The sequence below is a fragment of the Mesoplodon mirus genome, assembly GCF_964341445.2.
Source record: "Mesoplodon mirus genome assembly, chromosome: 20".
Taxonomy (NCBI): domain Eukaryota; kingdom Metazoa; phylum Chordata; class Mammalia; order Artiodactyla; family Ziphiidae; genus Mesoplodon; species Mesoplodon mirus.
Genome location: NC_138996.1, coordinates 28,183,749 through 28,202,500, shown reverse-complemented (window position 1 = coordinate 28,202,500; position 18,752 = coordinate 28,183,749). Strand labels below are relative to the sequence as shown.

The 18,752-nt window shown below is 49.4% G+C and overlaps 1 protein-coding gene across 2 annotated transcripts in view; it reads right to left on the bottom strand.

Moving 5' to 3' along the window:
- ACSL1 (acyl-CoA synthetase long chain family member 1) overlaps positions 1-14,912 on the bottom strand; it is a 64,988-nt gene extending 50,076 nt beyond the window's left edge. For both annotated transcript variants that reach the window (XM_082608862.1, XM_082608863.1), the window contains exon 1: positions 14,755-14,912. The gene's annotated coding sequence lies outside the window, so the exon portion shown is untranslated. The remainder of the gene's footprint in view (positions 1-14,754) is intronic.
- Positions 14,913-18,752: the final 3,840 nt, after the last annotated feature.

Genomic DNA, 18,752 nt, shown 5'->3' with positions numbered 1-18,752 from the left:
GGGATCCCAGGTAGAAGGAGCAAGTAGTTCCACAGGGAATTATCCCCATCCGCTGCCTTGGGGTTTCCCTCCCCAAGGAGGCATAGTAAACCTTAAACCTGCTTAATTTTCATTAAAGTGATTCTGTGTGTGGATCCCCAATTCAATTTCCAAGAAGATTTTAAAAGGAGAAAGGGAGCGGAGATGCTTTGTTTTTAGAAAACTGTTTTTTTGTTTTTGTTTTTTTTCAGTATGCGGGCCTCTCACTGTTGTGGCCTGTCCTGCTGCAGAGCACAGGCCCTGGACGCGCAGACTCAGCGGCCACGGCTCACGGGCCCAGCCGCTCCGCGGCATGTGAGATCTTCCCAGACTGGGGCACGAACCCACGTCCCCTGCATTGGCAGGCAGACTCTCAACCGCTGCGCCACCAGGGAAGCCCTAGAAAACTGTTTTATTGAAACAGTCGAGGCAAGCTGAATAATTCTATACTCAACCACTCCCTGCCCATCTCCTTAAAGCTGTCCAAGGGTGGGACACAAAGCTTTCACAGGCAAGTATAGGGCTAGACTGATTTTTTACCAGTAAGATTATGGCCAGGCCTCACCCGTTCACACTGGCCACCGGCCACCACTACCACATACATCTCCAAATAAAGAGATTCCAAATATAAAGTGCCCAACCGGAACAGATAAACTTTTAGGGATCAGATGAAACTGGTCAAATGCCTGCTCATTACAGTCTCTGTATTCACCAAGCTATACATATATTTAAGTCATACAACAATATACATTACTTTAGAAATATTTACTGGTTTTCTATTCACATTTCATTAGTATTTTATTCAAAGTCTTTGAACATGCTTCTTCCAACAGGGTCTTCAGAATCTCCAAAGCCACATTTTGAGGATTAACAGTTTTCTGTGGCATATCTTCACATTTTTCTCTTCCATTTAAGCTGGTTAAGTGGAAGCATTTTTTGAACTCCCATCTGCAGCTACCACTGCAAAAATTCTCCCAAGTCACAGGAACACATCTGTATAATGTTAGGACAGTTAAAAAAAAATCTGTCCTATGGGTCCATATTCATATAACTAAACCACATACTTCACTGCTTTTTAAACTGATGTTTAAAAGGTTTTTATAATAATATCCAATGCTTGCCTTTGTAAAGTCCAAACCCCAGAAGTAATTACCCAGCCAGCATTCAATTTCTTTGCCTTAGACTTTTACAAGAACCCAAGATTCAGATTGGCAGGGGTGGCTTCAAGACAGGGTGCTCAGGCTTCCCTGGTGGCGCAGTGATTGAGAATCCGCCTGCCAATGCAGGGGACACGGGTTCGAGCCTTGGTCTGGGAAGATCCCACATGCTGCGGAGCAACTAAGCCCGTGTGCCACAACTACTGAGCCTGCGCTCTAGAGCCCGCAAGCCACAACTACTGAAGCCCGCGTGCCACAACTACTGAAGCCCGCATGTCTAGAGCCCATGCTCCACAACAAGAGAAGACACCACAATGAAAAGCCCGTGCACCTCAACGAACAGCAGCCCCCGCTCGCCGCAACTAGAGAAAGCCCGTGTGCAGCAACGAAGACCCAACGCAGCCAAAAATAAATAAATAAAATAAATAAATGAAAAAAAAGACAGGGTGCCCCCTCTACTGATGTTGTTCAAAATAAAGTGCCCGAGAAAGCACTCCGTAGCGTGAAAGGCTTGGTAAGACTTTAACGTGAGGACTGAAAGAGGGTTTTGGGAAAACCTCACCTTCTATGGACACGTACATGAGTTACTATCCACTTGGGGGTACAAACTTCGAACACTTGCAGACGCCATTCACGAGGCTTGGAAGTAAACTGCGTAACAACAATACAGACACAACATAGAGAATAACGAGGTGCCAGTAAGTGCAAAAGAAACTGTGGACGCCATCACACCGTCTTGGGAGAGCTGTGTGTGGACGCAGGAGGTGAGTGTGGCCTAAGAAAATGAGCGTTAACTTCAGGCTCTGGGGGTGAGAAGCAGCTCCCCACCTCAGCTCAAGGATTTGGAGCAGGTTAATCCAGAACGCATGACAGGGTAAGCTGCACAGGAGATGGGAAGGAAGACGTCTGGGGAAATCAGCGTGAGGTTACGATGTCTGTGAGGCCACTGTGAGTTAGGCACGTAGCACGTGTCAGGCCGGTGCTGAGCAGTCAGCCGTGAGAGCACGTGTAGTAACAGTCCTCACTGCATGGAGTTGCTACTGTCAATGCAAAGACCAGGAAACCGTGCGGGGAAGTTCAACTCCCTGCCCAGCTCCACACAAGAACAAGACTAGAGGCTGGGCTGGGGGCAAGGCCACTGGACCTTAAGAGGCAAGTGCTGGGACCCAGGCACACGGTGATTCAAATCTACACAAAGGTGGGACACAATGCAGAGGATGACAAAAAGCGAGGACACATGGGGCTTTAAAAAGCTGGGATGTGACCCCCAATGTCCACCCACAGGTGAAGAGATAAACAGAATGCGGTGCATGCACAGGATGGAATACTCTTCAGCCTTTACAAAAGATGGAAATTCTGATACCTGCCATGACATGGGTGAACCTTGAAAACATTATGCCAAGTGAGAGAAGCCAGACACAAAAGGACGCATACCATGCGATTCTGCTTATACCAGGGGCCTAAAATAGGTGAATTCATAGAGACAGCAAGAGACACACGGGGATGGGGGGGTTTACTGCTTCACAGTACAGTTTCTGCTTCAGATGATGAGAAATTCCGGACTAGAGCGTGGTAATGGTTATACAACACTGGAAATGTACTTAATGCCACGGAATTGCACACTTAACACCACGGAATTGCACACTTAACGATAGTTAAAATGGTAAATTTTATGTTACTCATATTTTACCAGAATTTTTAAAAATTTAATCATTAAAAAAAAATACGTACCAGGATTCGGTAACTAAGTGGATATAAATGGAAAAAAGAGAAGGAGTTGGAAGGTGAGTTTTGGAGTCTGGAGAATGGTGGTGGAGCCATGAAGTGCGGAGGTGGCTGTGAGGCATCTGTAGGCCCTCGTCCTGGCGCGAGTGGAAGGGCGATCCCTCCTCTCCCCGTGCTCCTTCGGGCTCCCCTGCCGACCCCAGCCTCAGGGCCGCCACGAAGGCAGGTGTCACAGCGCACACCACCTCCGTTCCTCCTCAGCACCCCTGCCCTTGCTGCACCGCACGAGCCCCCCAAAGCCCAGCAGAAGGTCCCTGTGCCTCCAAACCCACTCCGCAGTCCCCCTCACCTTCAGCTCTCCTCCCTGGTCCTACTTTAAGATGTCCAGGGCTTCCCTGGTGGCACAGTGGCTGAGAGTCTGCCTGCCAGTGCAGGGGACGTGGGTTTGAGCCCAGGTCCGGGAAGATCCCACATGCCGCGGAGCAGCTGGGCCCGTGTGCCACAACTACTGAGCCTGCGAGCCACAACCACTGGGGCCCGCGTGCCTAGAGCCCGTGCTCTGCAGCAGGAGAGGCCACCACAGCCAAAAAAAAAAAGATGTCCAAATCCTACCCAAATAGGCCAGAGGCTGCTTTCCCGAATAAATTCTTATGGGACCCACTCAGTCAGAAGCCGGGAGTCCTTCCTCTGAATTCCAGGACTGCTCTAGTTGTAGCCCTCGTGCGGTCCTTAGCGTCTCCTGTTTTGCGCTTATGGTGAGTGTGTGCTTCCCTTGGGGAGATGCTCCCCCTCCTCATGGGCCGGAGCCCTGGCCCAACTGGCTCAAGATGCCCTCAATGCTCAGCATGGTGCCCTGCCCAGAACAGGTGCTTCCTAAATATTTCCTGAGTCATGAAAGACCCTCTGTGATCCTGCCCAGTTCTCTACTGCAAGCCTCCGGAAGATGTGTACACAGAGCCGTGATTCTCCAAAGGGAAAGGGGGTATTCAGGCCATTTCCAAGCTTCAGCATCTTCCCCCGGCACCCTTGCTGCTGCTATGAGGCAGTGAGCTAGGAGGAAGCAGCACCTTCCAGGGGGCCTGAAGGGGAAAGAAACAAACCAGCAGACAGGATGGCAAGCCACTGACTGAGAGGCTACCTCCGAACATCCACTTTCCCATCTTCCCATTGCCTATTTCTCAAACTCTTTCACTTATGTATGATGTCACCCCCAAGGTCATCTAAAGGCAAGGGTCCTCACTTCTCCTTTGTAGAAATCCATTCAGACATGTGATTGCGGGTTAGTTTACAACAAATCAAGGCTGCCCATGAGGAAGACGAGAGCAAACCCCTTTCTTAAATAGAACAGCCAATGCCAGAGGAAGGGCTGAGTCCAGAGTCTGACCCCAGGGCTGGCCACCAACTTCTGTAAGTGAGTTTTATCTCTGAAAGGAAAGCAAATCCTCCCAACCAGAGAAACTGCCCAGGGGCTGGAACACAATGGCGGGCTGGCATGAGGAGCCCTTAGAAAGGCCCAGAGCGTGGATGGGTGGGTGGCCATCTGGGATGCAAGGAATGCTCGAAGCAGGACCTGCCCAGCATTCCCCAGAGAGAAAAAAACCACCAAGCACACAGCTCTCCTCCCTTCTCTCTTCAACACAGATACAGAGACCTGTCAGGTACATCCACTTGGGAAAATGATAATTATAGTCAGGCCCTGCCTGGTGAAGATATGCAGGTCACCTAAAAGCCTCTCCATCAGGGTGAAATTTTAGTGGCATGGATTTCAGAGGAAATGTTTCCATTCAAAAAAAACATTCCTAAGAGAAGCAAGATGTTTCCACTGGTCTCCCAACAGCGATTCACTACTATTAAGTGGTATCTAGATATGAGTCACGACGGGGCAGGGACGTTTCCCAGGAAGAGCCAGAGAAGGGAACAGCCCTGGACAGAGCAGACCCACAGTCAGCCAGCTCTGCTTCAGCGGCTGGAGACCAGCAGCTGTTTGTTAGGCTGACCCCAGGCTTCTGCGAGAACCAAGACAGAAGAGGCTCCTGCAGGCGAGGCTTCCCGCTCATCAGTGGGTCTGAAAGGCATGTTGTTTCAGCTGATCTGGGCACAGAAAGGGAGGGTCCTGATTACGTCTGGGGGCCTGCATGTCACAGAGAATGACACCATGGTATGGGGCAGTCAGGCAGCACAAGGGGAACCTGTTATGATAACAGCTGGAGAAGAAATAAAATTCCTGTGGCCACTAAACAATCCAGAAGAAAAGATTCTCTACCTTCCTGGCATGCAATGAACCACAAAGTAAACGCTGAAGCAGAAGGCACCCCGAGAGAAGGAGACAACAATCAAACAGGAAACAGGACCCATGTCTTTCACAACGACCAGGGCTGGACCCAGCTGGCAGGGGCCCTCCTCTAAGGGCCTCAGGACCGGGAGGAGGTCCATTTGTTTGAGACGCTGCACACAGAGAAGGCACCGAAGTCCTGGGGTCCCTTCAGATGCTCTGTCCAGAGCTAGCAACTTCCGGTAGTGGCCACGGGAGGGGGCAGAACAGAATCGTGAAAGAACGCTAGACCCACAGGCACGGAGCTCTCTGTCCAGGTACTGGCTGTGCCCCGTGAGCCGCAAAACCTGAGCCAGCCGCCCTGCTGCCTGCGGAGGCCCCCGGGGGACGAGGAAGGGAGGGGGAACAGAGGGAAGCTTCACCCCTTCTGTCACCAACACCACAGAGCATCTCCAAGGTGACGCTCAAAGAGGCAAAAGCTGGCCACGCAGTCCTGGCATTTGGGACTAAATAACAGGATCCCAGCCACCCAGAAACTCCGGGCGATGGCAGGACATAAAAAGAAAACAACCCATTGTTTAAAAAACCCATCAATTCTATGGGTATTTGTTTTATGGTTTTATTACTCTTTGTACTTTGCTGTATTTATTTATTTATTTTTTAGTTTCTCAAGATAAACAAGCTATAACTAGGTCAGGTCAGTTCATTTCCTCCTGTATTTATGTATTTCCCACCTGCTCCAGAAAGGGCCCTGGGTGGTAAGCTGTCCTTCCAGCAAAGTGACAGATGGTGTGAAAGCCCCTCCCAGAAAATACATATCTAAGCTCTCACCCGTCTGACCTAACCTGTAAGAGTTAACACACCTGCAGGAGTTAACCAAACTATGCAGGGCCCTGGGCTCCAGGAGCCAGAGGGGAGAAAGCACTGTGTATGGGCTGGAGCACAGAGGGAGGGCGGTCCAGCGAGCGGAGCCAGACAGGAACAGGCAGAGGCAGCTGGGGGTGGGGAAACGTCAAGGCCCAGCCCGTGCTGGCAGCACCCGGGGTGGCGGGTAGGTTAAGGACAACAGTGACATAAACCAGAGGCCCCGACACTCCTCTCTCCCAGGAGAGCAGCCTGGCAGCAGGCTGAGCAAAGCTGGTGCAGGAGCCAGAGGGCAGCAGGACCAGCCCTTGCAGCTCCCAGAGGATGCAGTGATCAAATGTCAGTGACCTGGATAAGGAGGCTGAGGGGACACAAGGTTGGGTAGAGATACTTACACCTCTGAAAACAGACCGAGGTTCCAAAGGGACAGATAAACCAGAGAAACGGCTAGCAAAGCAGGGGTGAGTGGAACACAGAATAAAAGGCAGATTTCTACCCAGAGAGACAGCAAGGCCAGCTACTCCCAAACTTGGGAGAAATCCACTTTTGAGCGTTGACGGATTTCAGCTCTGGGGACACCCTCAGTGGCGCAGCAGGAAGCGACAGGAGAAACAGAGGAAAGGTTTAAGCAGGATTTAGCTCATTGTGTGAGAAGGGATGAGGGAGGCCTCCGTGAGCGAGGGTTACACCCAGAGTTCAGATAACTATAAGAGGTGATTAGCCCCAGGGAAGCTAAAGACAAAACGAATCTAACCAGTTGCAGAGGATTATAGAATAATGACCCAGTGTTTAAAAGAAGGAAGGGAAAAAAAAGAGATTGTCCCATCTGGCCGTACTTCCTCGGAACAGGTGACACTAGTTTTGGGTCTTTATTTTCCCTTTATGTTTTGTTTAAATTTTTATTATGAAAATTTCCAAGTCTATTCAAAAGTATACAGGGTAGTATAAGAAGCCACCATGTACCCATAATAACCCCAGCTTCAGTTTCAATAATGATCAACATCTTGTCAGCACTGTTTCATTCTTAAACAACAATTTAAAAGCAAATCCCAAACGTCCTACCATTCAGGTGACACTACTGAGGCCCGTTTTAGCTCTACGATCCTACAGCTTTGAGAACTCAGTTAAGAGGAGTAAAATGGGCACAGATGCTGTAACCTGCCACTGACCAAAGGTTTAAACAAAGAAAGCCAACTCAAATATTGACTTGAGGTGGCCAACCCAGCATGATATTTAATTGTCATGCAAGAAAAAGGTACATGTATACACACTGAGAATATTTAGGGAGCACCCACTCTACATCAAGCACTGCCTGAGGCACAGGAGTGGATTAATACAACAGAAAAAAATGAAATCCTTGTCCTAAAGATGTTTCTTTCTACATTGTCAAGTTTTGGCCAAAGGCAAAACATCTTCCAGGTTTAACCTGGCTCTCCTAAAGTCAGAGGCTAATTTGACACGAATCACAACCCAGTGTCACAAAGCAGTGTCTATCCCCCCTTAACTAACAAATTCCTTTATTTTATTTTATTTTTGCGGTATGCGGGCCTCTCACTGTTGTGGCCTCTCCCATTGCGGAGCACAGGCTCCAGACGCACAGGCCCAGCGGCCATGGCTCACGGGCCCAGCCGCTCCGCGGCATGTGGGATCTTCCCGGACCGGGGCACGAACCCGTGTCTCCTGCATCGGCAGGCAGACTCTCAACCACTGCGCCACCAGGGAAGCCCTCCTTTCTTTCAAAAATGGCATTTGGAGGGGTCTTGCCATACTGGTGGCAGAGAAGGAGTTAATTTTCTGACTCTCTAAACTTTTGATAATGCATCAAAAATCATAAGTAAATGTATCCCTGACATGTAGATGCACTTATTTATAAACTGTATACATGTGCAAATATTTTCTGAACATTATGAAACATACAATTATGAATTTAAAAAGAAAGCTAAAAAATAAATATCTACAGAAGTTCTAATACATCCACCTGCACCCTAATAGATGGTCTCCCCAACCCGGGGCACATGCACCCCATTTTGGAGACCAGCGCCCCACCTCCTCTCTGTCACCTGCCTGGCTAGAGTCTCTGTCAGTTCCCGACTACAGGCAGCGGTAAACACAACTGCTAACCGGAGCGCCTGCAAAAGCCCGCGGCGCCCAGGACGCAGGGTAACAGTGCCGGCCCAAGCTGCACACGGACCTTCCATCCAGGGGGAGACAAAAATACTCCGCATCCCTGTGATGGAAAGAAACGTGCCGGGAGGGCAGCACAGCACAGGTCACGGGCACCCGGGCTAGTGCCGAGGCCAAGCGGACTGGGGCGCTGCTCTGGAGGAAGGAGACTCTAGGCAAGGGCCCCGGGCAGGCTAAGGGCCTGGCTCATCGGAGGCGGTCTGTCCCGGGACCTCAGCTAGAGTCCCTGAGTGCCCTCCAGAGAGGCCCTGAAGTCTGACGTGCTGCTCTCTGACTCATGCCAGGAGGGGAAACACAGCCCGGCACCACCTCCGGCATCTAGCCTGCTCGGGCTGCTGGGCATACCCTCTGCATTGCGGGGCCCTCCCCGGTGAGCTGGTTGGTTGGACAGTGTGACAGCAAGGTCCCTGCCAGCTGCTCAGTCTGGGGCGCCTCCGGAGATTTTCAACGAACTTGATCTCAGCTACAAGATCTAAGCCTTGCACAGGATCATAACATACAAACCTGGAACGATGAAATGTACATTCTTGTCTGTGACACCGTCTATGAGACCTCTGTCCATCTGAATGTCTCCTGGTCTCAATCAATCATCAGATAACTCTAAGGACTTACTAGCAGCGAGGCCCTGTGTTAAATGCTGCTGAAAACACAGAAACGACAGTGACTAGGTCTCCTAAGTGCACAGAGCTCAGTGTGTGGCTGGGGGACCTAGTGGGGAAGTGAGCTATGCGCGTACGAAGAGGCAAAGGAAGGGCCGGGGCGGGGGGTGCACTCAAAATGCAGGGTAACCAGTACAGCCAGGCACCAAGCAACTGGAAAAGAAGGAGGCCAACCACCAGAACAGGGTTCAGGAGAGCCTCCCCGGCCAGGCACTAACCCTTCAGTTTCTGAATTAGGGGTGAGGGCTCTTGGGGTAGCAGCTGTCTTCTAACCGGAATGGGAGTGTTTCATCATTTTAACCACCAGTTGCTGTCAGCCGAGGGTTTCAGTGAGTGACGTGGAGTCTGAGGACAGCGACGGTCCCTCTGGGGAAAGTGCCTCTGAAGAGCGGAGCGATGAGCTACGAGGGTGGGATGAGGAACGTCACTGCAGACGGGGGACGGTGGGCACACAGGCCTGGGGGGCTCGTCCAGGGCACGGGACGGCGAGTCGGGTGGAAGACAGAGTCGGGGTGCAGAGGCCTTGGTTCAACCCTGTGCCACCAGAGTGTCTTTCCAAAAGTCCCAGCTCGTGGTGGTTTGGGAGACTCATGGGAAACAGCAGGTTGGACCCAGACCCCAGAAGCCCCCGAGAGCCAAGCTACGTGAAGACTTGGGGCCTTCCAGAGGGACCCTGGAAGGCTTCTGAGCGGAGGAGGGATTCGATCCGAACTCTGTGTTACGAAGAGTCATCATCCTCCCCCTCTTTTTTTAACTAAGGACTTTTGCTGTCTAAACTGGAGGTGCCAGACTCTGGATTAGGGCAGTGACATGGACAATGAAAGGAAGAAATGCGTGTGTGCTGGGCAGCATGGTACAGAATAAGCAGAGCCTGCTGACTGGCAGGATCTTGGGGCACCAGTCAAGGATGACACCGAGGTCCAGCTGTTCCCCGAACAGGCATAGGGCCCGGGAACAAACGCCATTGTGTGTCACGGCCCGAGGGGAACACAGTTTGTGTAACCTTGGTAAGTCACCTCCTCTCCTGCACCAGGTACTGCATCGGGCGATGAGTGAGTTAGGCTCAGGGACCCGGGGAACCTGGGGTGCACTGGAGTGTCTCAGAGGTGAGGAAGCAACCGCATCTCGAGTCTCTGTGATCTGGGATTCCCACCCCTCCCTCCTTAAACCATGGCAGCCCTGCTTTTATTTATTTCATATATTGGGGTTCTGCCTAAAACTGTCCTGGGGAAAGGAGGCCATAACCACTGGACTACACCTCTGTGCCTGCAAACCCTGCAAATCCACGATTCTATTCTCTTGTCTATTAAAAGTTTCTAGCACAATCTAGAACAAGACTAACTTCCAGGGCAGGCAAAGCCTTTTACTCTTTACTTTTCTAGAAAGTCACACCTGTGTAGCAAGTGATCTTATCACTCGCTGTTGCTGAATGGAGCTGAATCAAAATCTGTTGTCGTTTCAGCCCGCTGGTAGTAAAGACAGTGTGTGAATGAGACAGGGGATGACCAAGGAGTAATGATACGGAAGAAGAATCAGCTCTGTCCTCAGTCTTGCTGGATAACCCAGAACTTTCCAGGCCCCCCTGGACTAAGAACCCTTCAAGTTCAAGAAGCAGAGCCAAGCCATTAGGCGCTCTGGCCCTGGGGCCAAACTGCCTAGTTCAAACCCTGGTTTGAGAGACTTAATCCCTGCACCTGTTCCTTTACCTTTCGTAAAATATGGATAAAAGTAGGACCTGCCTACAGGGTAGCTGGGAGGATTAACTGCGTTAACAGATCTGAAGCACCAAGAACAGTGCCTGGCGCTATTAGCTGTCACTACCCCCTATCCTGTCCACTCAGCTGACACTGCCTTGCTCTGCAGTTGACAGCCGAGCCTGGAGGGAGAAACGAGCTCCTGTAGGAACTTTCTCTTTACTCTGGTTAACAAAAGAATAAATGGTACTCAGGGTATTTTGACCTTACGTATATGGACATTTTCCCCACAACAAACCTGTGGGAAAAGTGCCAACTTCTATAGCGGCCAAATAAGTGTGCAAATGGACAGATAATACATTTATCAGAAGTCCCTCTAGAATGAGGAAATGGTGCAAAAGGCAGCCCACATTTCCTCCTGTGATGCCCTAACTTCTTTTCACTTATCGTTCCAAAGCACGAAATCCTTATTTGAACAGCTTTTGACTAGAACACATGAACCCAAAAGTCCATTAAAACCATACACTAATAAAAATAATTTCCAAATCATTGTCAATTTCAACAATTTTAAAGCAGAACATGCCCAAACTTAAAAAAATATATATTGAAATATATAAGAAGCTTGGTGAACTGTTCTGAAATAGACAGTTGTTCCTAAATATCCAACAATAGGGGAAAGGTAAATAAATTATGGCATATCCCATAAACCATATAAGGCAGTCACCTTCAAAACTCATTTTTTTTCAACAGTATGTAACATGAAAAAAATTGTTCACGATATAACTTAGGTGATTAAAATTTATCAAAAATTTTATCTTTGATTAAAAATATACACTTAAGCTTAAAAAAAATCTGGAAAAACACAAAAAGGAAATACATGAAAATGTTACTAATATTCAATCTCTTGAAGAGAGGTTTTTGTTTTCTGGGTTTTTTTTTTGGCCATACCATGTAGCTTGCAGGATTTCAGTTCCCCGACCACTGACTGAACCCGGGCCACAACAGTGAAAGCCCAGAATCCTAACCAGTAGGCCACCAGGGAACTCCCAGATTTATTTTTTATAGTCCACAAATTTTCTATAACAAGCATAGATTTCTATTACAACATTAAATGTATATATTATAAAAATGTCTTATTGTATACTGTATTTATATAAATGTATAATTTTATTTATACATACAGATTTTCCGAGGCAAATGGTTTTGACTTAGATATTAGCTTTCAAATTTTATTTAAAACTTGAAAACTACCTGGAGCCACCAGTCCTGAAGTCTTAGATTCTAGAGACGAGACGCTAGTCTCCAGCCTAATGGATTCTTCTGCAGCAGGGAAACGGAGTCCTCACCCCTAGCTAAGTTTCTGGCTGAAGAAAGTGCCATCCCTCCAAGCCGGCCAAATTTCAGGGAAGGCTCTGTCATATTTCTCCCTTCCCTCTCGATTCCACAAAAGTTATGACTAATAACTGTGTCGCCTCCAACACAGTTAAGAAATTCTAAATGTTAGGATGTGAGAAAGCAGAAAAATGAACCAAACTCAAATTATGTGACCCTTTTCTCTTGTCACTGTGGTACAAATTAGGTAACACCTCGAGCTTACACAAACTAGGATTTCTTAAGAGCTGGCATTCAGCATTTTAGATGAGGAACGGGCGAGGAAATGGCATGGAGCTGCGGACACAAGCACTGGTAAGCCTGCCTCTACCTTCTAGCTCATCACGTACAGCTATGACTTCAGGGCTTGTGCTTGTTTGAAAGCTCTCCAAAGCTCCTTTAAGTACTAGAACGTTGAAACTCAAACTCATCCCCTGGCACGTTCTCTGTTCCCTGAGACTTGGCCTCCAGGCAGGAGTGTCAAAGCAAAGTGACTCTAATGTGTTTGTCTGGACATCAAGTTGGACCGATAACCTTCAATAAAAACTCTGGCATCTTTGATCTCCCTCCTGACTGGCCACAGCCTATCACAGAGCAGAGCTTGAAGAGGACTTAGGATAACTACAGATCTGAGCTGCCTTAAAGGAGGTTCTTTTGTATTTTCTAAGACAGGAGTCTAACGCATTGCATCATCCAAACAATACTGTTCACAAAACGTGATTAATTCTGTCAACACTGACAGAATTTGGTTATAACAGATAGTAAATGCCAAAGAATAATGGACATAGGTGGCAAATTTGCACAATAAATTCAGCAACCGACCTTAAAAAATTATCTATTCCCCCAAGATTACTGAGTATCACATCTAGAAATTACTACTATTCCTACAGTCTCCCTCTTTCCAGAAAAGTGAAACTTGAAGGGAGAGAGGAGAAATCCCCAGCTGTAATGACAAAACATGATCTTTCCCCAGCCCCTCCTCCAAACTTCCACAAGACAGCTACATCAAAAACCAAAGATGTAGCCAGCCCTGGATATCAAGCAGGACACTGTGGCATGCGGTACACTGTCAGCTATTCCAAAGCTCAACCAAAAGCAGAGACAGTTATGAACACTTGACCTTTGTGATATAAACAGACACCTGTCTCTACCTGCCTTTGTCACAAGTATCTATCTCTTAAATACCCCAAATTTAAAAGCCCAGAGATTCTTTTTAGTCAGGCTGCCCACAACGATAATAAAAATACTGCCAAACTATGCATAACAGAGACGGGAAGGAAATAGGTCAACATGCTTATAAGTGTGAGAGAAGGGTGATTTAATAAAAGTCTTTTCATTTTACAGCAAATGCAGAAAATAGAAATCTGTAACACATGGTCTATGATGCGTCTATCTTATTTTAAGTGAGGGAGGGAGGTATGAAGTGTGCTGCTCTTCAGGGTTTGCTTTTTCTAGTCACAGAATTTTAGCTGTGAAAGACTTTGGTCTAATGCAGTCTTTTCCAAATGAGGAGTCAAGTTTCATACTGGGAAGGGATTCTCCCAGTTGAGTCAGAATAAGAAAAAAAGTCTCCCAGGACTGGCTCTACCCTGATGGCAAGCGAAGTTCCCTTTGAAAGCCCCACCTTCTCAAGCCCACCCAACCAGACTGTCAACTCAGACCTTAAGTTTTAAGCCAATCTAACCTGCCACCTCCATCTGAAAATGCTGAATCAAACCAGAGGTTTTGATTGGCTTTTTGTTTGTAAGTGTGAAGCAAATAATTGCTGAGACAATCACAGGTGAAATCTGTGTCAGAAACCGTGAAATTTAACCAGTTTCTCTTATGCTAAGCAAAGGTCAAAAATAAAAGTAAGGATATTAACAGTTAGGCACTCTGTATATTCCTGCACCAACAAGAAGCTTAAAAGTCTGAACTTTCAAAGGCAAGGGCACTTTTTATAATGGTCTTAGTTAAGCTCCATAACCTTGAAAGTGAGTGGGGTGGGGAAGGAGTCTGCAATTCTAACGTACACACTGATTAGCAGGAGCATCTATCTCTCGGTTCTCGTGCACGTGTTCATTCAAGTCACCATCTAGGCTACAAGGTAATAGATAACATGATTTTTGCTTCCTAATTTCAAAACATTCCAGGCTCTTTAAATGACTCCATCACGGCCAAGTGCAGCGGATACGGGCACTCCTCTGCAGGCACCGCGAGAATTTCCACATGGTGGCAACCGGCTTTTGATGCTGCCTTTGACCCTCCCGCGGGCGCTGCGCGCAGGGGCCACCGTCACGCCGAGATTGGGAGACTGCCTGCTCCGATGCTTCCACGCGCGGTCCGAGCGTGCCTGAAACCCCGCCACGGGGGCAGGAGGGAGGCCGCGGCCCAGAGAGCACCGTCACGGCCCCGCGGGATCATCGCCTGGTATCTGCAGCTCCGGGTCCGGCTTCCCGCCGGGCCGGTCCCCGCCGCCACACAAACAAGGACCCGGTCCGGCGGCGCGCGTCACACGCACCACGCCGTGCACCAGCCCCAAGCCCGCGCCGCCCGCGGGGAGCTGCGGGCCGGCCTCCCCGGCTCCGGCACAGGAAGCGGCGGCGGCTAGGGCGGCCCGGAGGCCTCCGCTGCGGCGGGAACCCGAGGAGCCGCGGGGCAGAGGCCGGAAAAACGGAACGTCCCTGCGAGCCGAGGCCCTGTTCGCGTGCCTCCGCTGCGGCCGCAACCTCCTGGGCTCGGGCCGGCAGGGGAGCCTCAGCCCCGCGCCCCGCCGAGACGCCGGCGCCGCAGCGGGCACGGATGCGGCTCCCCGCGGCAGGAGCACTCACCTCCTCCACAGGCTCGGCCGTGCACCCCCGGCTGTCACCGCAGCCCACTGCTGACCCCAAGCCGACTCCGGATCTTATTTAAGGGGGCCGCCGCCGTTGCGTGCGCTGGCTACGCCCCAGGCCCCGCCGCCTTGGAACCAGGCTGCGGCGGGTGCTCTTGCCGCGCCCGCCCCGCCCTCAGGCCCCGCCCCGCCCACCGCGCGCTCGCCTTCCCGTCTGGTCGCGCGTCTGCCGAGAGGGCACGGAGTGTCCCGGGGCACACGTATCTCTAGTCGTCCGAACTGCCGTGGATTTCATAATGAGTCGGAGGAAGGGCAAGGGGTAAATTGTGGTGGCTCAGCCCGGAAGGCTGCGGTGCTGCGGCGGCCGGGAAACGCCCTTTTGCGTCTTCCACCCGCAACCGCGTGCCCCGCTGACTCCTTGGCGGGCGGGGGCTTTTGCAGGGAGGGGCCCTGGGGGCCCGAGGCCTTTCCTTTCCTATTTTCTTTGTCAGCGACGTGCGTAACCTGGTTTCACTACGGGCCCCACATAGAGTTTCGCCACACTCCCTGGCTGGGAAGGCTCTGGTCTGGATTTCTGCAGAGCCCTGGACATGAAGCAACCCGGACAGATGAGCCCAGGTACAGGCGGAGCAGAGCGCATGCTCGACATCGCTCAAGGGCAGTGTTCACCTGACAATTCTTGTGGCCTGTCCACTGCTCAGTCCTGGCTGTGCTATTTTGAGGACTTCTGTCTGCGAGCATGCGATGCCGATTTGGGGCTTTCAGAAGCCAACACAATTTTTTTCAGGCTCGTAGCCAAATGTTATTTTTCCTCTCAGCACCTGTGGCCTGCCAGCATCCTTAACCTCTAATACCGGTGGTCCCAGTTACAGTGGCGCTTGTGCCCCGCAGTGCGTGGAGGGCTCTTATCTAGTACTGCTTGGAATTGGAGGCAGGAGAAGAATTATTGTTATAATAAACACCTCTAATAATGACAGATAACTTTTACTGAAACATTTCACACACATTTTATTGAATCTTCATCATAACCCTATGAGGTGGGTGCCGTCATTATTCCCTTTTCGCAGATGCAGAAACTGAGGCCCAGAGAGGTTGAATGCTAGTGAGGGCAAAAGTCACTGGGAACTCAGGCAGTCGGCCTCCAGGGCACGTCCATAATAGTCAGGCCGTGCAAGTGTACTTGTACACTGTACAGTACAGTACAAATGTACTTGTACTTACATTCTGGTGAACTTGTGCTTACGGAGACCTCAAAGCAGACTGCAGCTGACTCCATGATAATCTCCTAAGGACTTCCCCCTGGGCTTCTCTCACTGCTCCAGAAGCTGATGGTGAGGCAGCCCACACCCCGGCGGCCTCTGTAACAGCTCACTTCTCCTAGGCCCCCTTCTCCACCTAGATCTGCTAGATCTTGACTCTCCACTTAAAAAAAAAAATGGGGCTTCCCTGGTGGCGCAGTGGTTGAAAGTCCGCCTGCCGATGCAGGGGACACGGGTTCATGCCCCGGTCTGGGACAATCCCACATGCCGCGGAGCAGCATGGCCACTGGGCCTGCGCGTCCAGAGCCTGTGCTCCGCAACGGGGGAGGCCACAACAGTGAGAGGCCCACGTACTGCAAAAAAAAAAAAAAAAAAGAAAAAAATGGACTCCACTTTTGTTTGTATGGGTTTCCACCTGGATTTAGATCTCTGCCTGTGTCTCCTTCTCCCCACCGTGATTTCATCATTTCAGCCCCTCCTTTGCCCCCTGACTTCTCCTGCCGGTCCTTCAGCCCCGGTGCCTCCTCAGATGCTTCCCAAGGTCTGTGGTGCATTAGTTTGCTGGGGCAACCATAACTAAGTGCCACAAACTGGGTGGCTTAAGCAACAGAAAAGTATCGTCTTACAGTTCTGGAGGCTAGATGTTCAAAATCAAGGTGAGAGCAGAGTTGGTTCCCTCTGAAGGCTGTGTGGGGAGACTCTCTTCCAGGACTCTCTCTAGAGCCGTCCTCTCCCTATGTCTCCTTGTGTGGCTTTCCCTCCATATGTGCCTGTGTCCAGATTTCTCCTTATAAGGACACCAGTCCAACTGGATTAGGGTCCACAATAATGACCTCACTTTAACATGATTACCTCTGTAAAGACTCTATCTCCAGATAAGGTCACATTCTGAGGTCCTAGGGATTAATACTTCAACATATAAATGTGGGGAGGCCCTCAATTCCATCCATAACGTGTCACAGTTGTCATTGGCTGCCTCCTCTTATCCCTTCCCTCTCCAGGGACACTTTTCTCCTAATGAGCATGCCTGTCCCTGGGTTCTAGCCCTTAATTCAGGCTCTAGACCGGGACCGGCACACAACCGGGGATTGCATCTTGATTCCTAGCCCACTGGCAGAAGCTACTGTGTGACGCTGGGAAGCAACTTCACTCCCCAGAAGTTCAGGTTTCCCCTCGGGAATTAAGGGGGCTAGATGAAATCATTTCTCAGGTCCTTTTCGGCACTAACACTTCTTTTTAACATCTTTGCTGGAGTATAATTGCTTTACAATGTTGTATTAGTTTCTGCTGTATGACAAAGTGAATCAGCTATACATATACATATATCCCCATATCCCCTCCCTCTTGCGTCTCCCTCCCACCCTCCCTATCCCACCCTTCTAGGTGGTCACAAAGACTTTTTAAAAAAACCTTTGCTCCGTAATCATTTCAAAAACTTTCACAGTTTATGGGGTTGTCCTGTGACCATCAGATACAGACTTGATGGCTGGCAGTATTGCACAGAAGTTGAGGACACAGGCTTTGGGGTTGGGCCAACTTGCATAAAGCCCCATCCCATCCTCTGTAAAATGAGATTAAGAGTACGTACCTTAGAAGGGTGTCACAAGGATTGCCATCCTCTGGCCTCAGTCTTCTCATTAAATGAAAGTTCCAGACTCCACAGTTGGGGGTTCCATTCTGTGACTCACGTAGAAGTAGGAATCCAGTCTCAAACCTCTTTATTTCTTCCAAACGCCTCTCTACCTGAGCGACCAAGAGCCAACTGGATGTTTCAGTGCAACGAATTTCCTATCAGAAGCTTGAGTCTTCTTAGTTGTTCTCCCCCCCATTACATTTTGGCTTGATTAGAATTTTGTGGCTAATTCCAGCTAGATCTAAATCTACATCAGTCTTCTAGAGAAGCTAAAGTGAGTCAAAGTCCTTCTTTGGAGACAAGCTGAGGGGCAGGTTGACAATGGCCTTGTCTCCAAAGCCCTCACTTGCAGTTGCCCCTTGCGAAGTTGTGATGATTATTAATCGTCTACATCTGTTGCTTTTGAGCACAGTCCTCTGAACTAAACCACATCAGTTAATAATGGCTGGATTGTAAAGTAACTATATTCCAATAAAAAAATTTTTTTAATGTATGAACAATTTTTAAAAAATGGCTGGGACTTCCCTGGTGGTCCAGTGGGTAAGACTATGTGCTCCCAATGCAGGGGGCCCAGGTTTGATCCCTGGTCGGGGAACTACATCTCGCATGCATGCCACAACTAAGAGTCTGCATGCCACAACTAAAAGACCCCGCATGCCGCAACGAAGATCCTGCGTGATGCAACTAAGACCCGGCACAGCTAAAATAAATAAATTAATTAAGTAATAATGGCCAATGTGTTTTTACTTCCAGACCTTGGGAGGTGGATGGTTAAAGAAAGGGTTGGCATCAGTGGACATTTACGTTAGACATATAACCGTCTCCCCCATGAAACTGTAAGTGTCTGGAGAGCAGGCACCGTATCCTATTAATCTTCATAAACCACCACCACCCCACACGCCTATGCAAGTCCTAGCATACTATTTACACACAGTACGTACTCAGTTGTTGAACTGGACATACTTTTCTAACTATTCACACATGGTCAAACAAGCGTGGATCCAGGTTTTGTGGAACTGGAAGTTTATGTAATTTAGAGGGCCTCCTTAAGAAAATTACAAAGTTGAATACAAAAGAGAATGTTTCTATAGATTGAAACAAGAA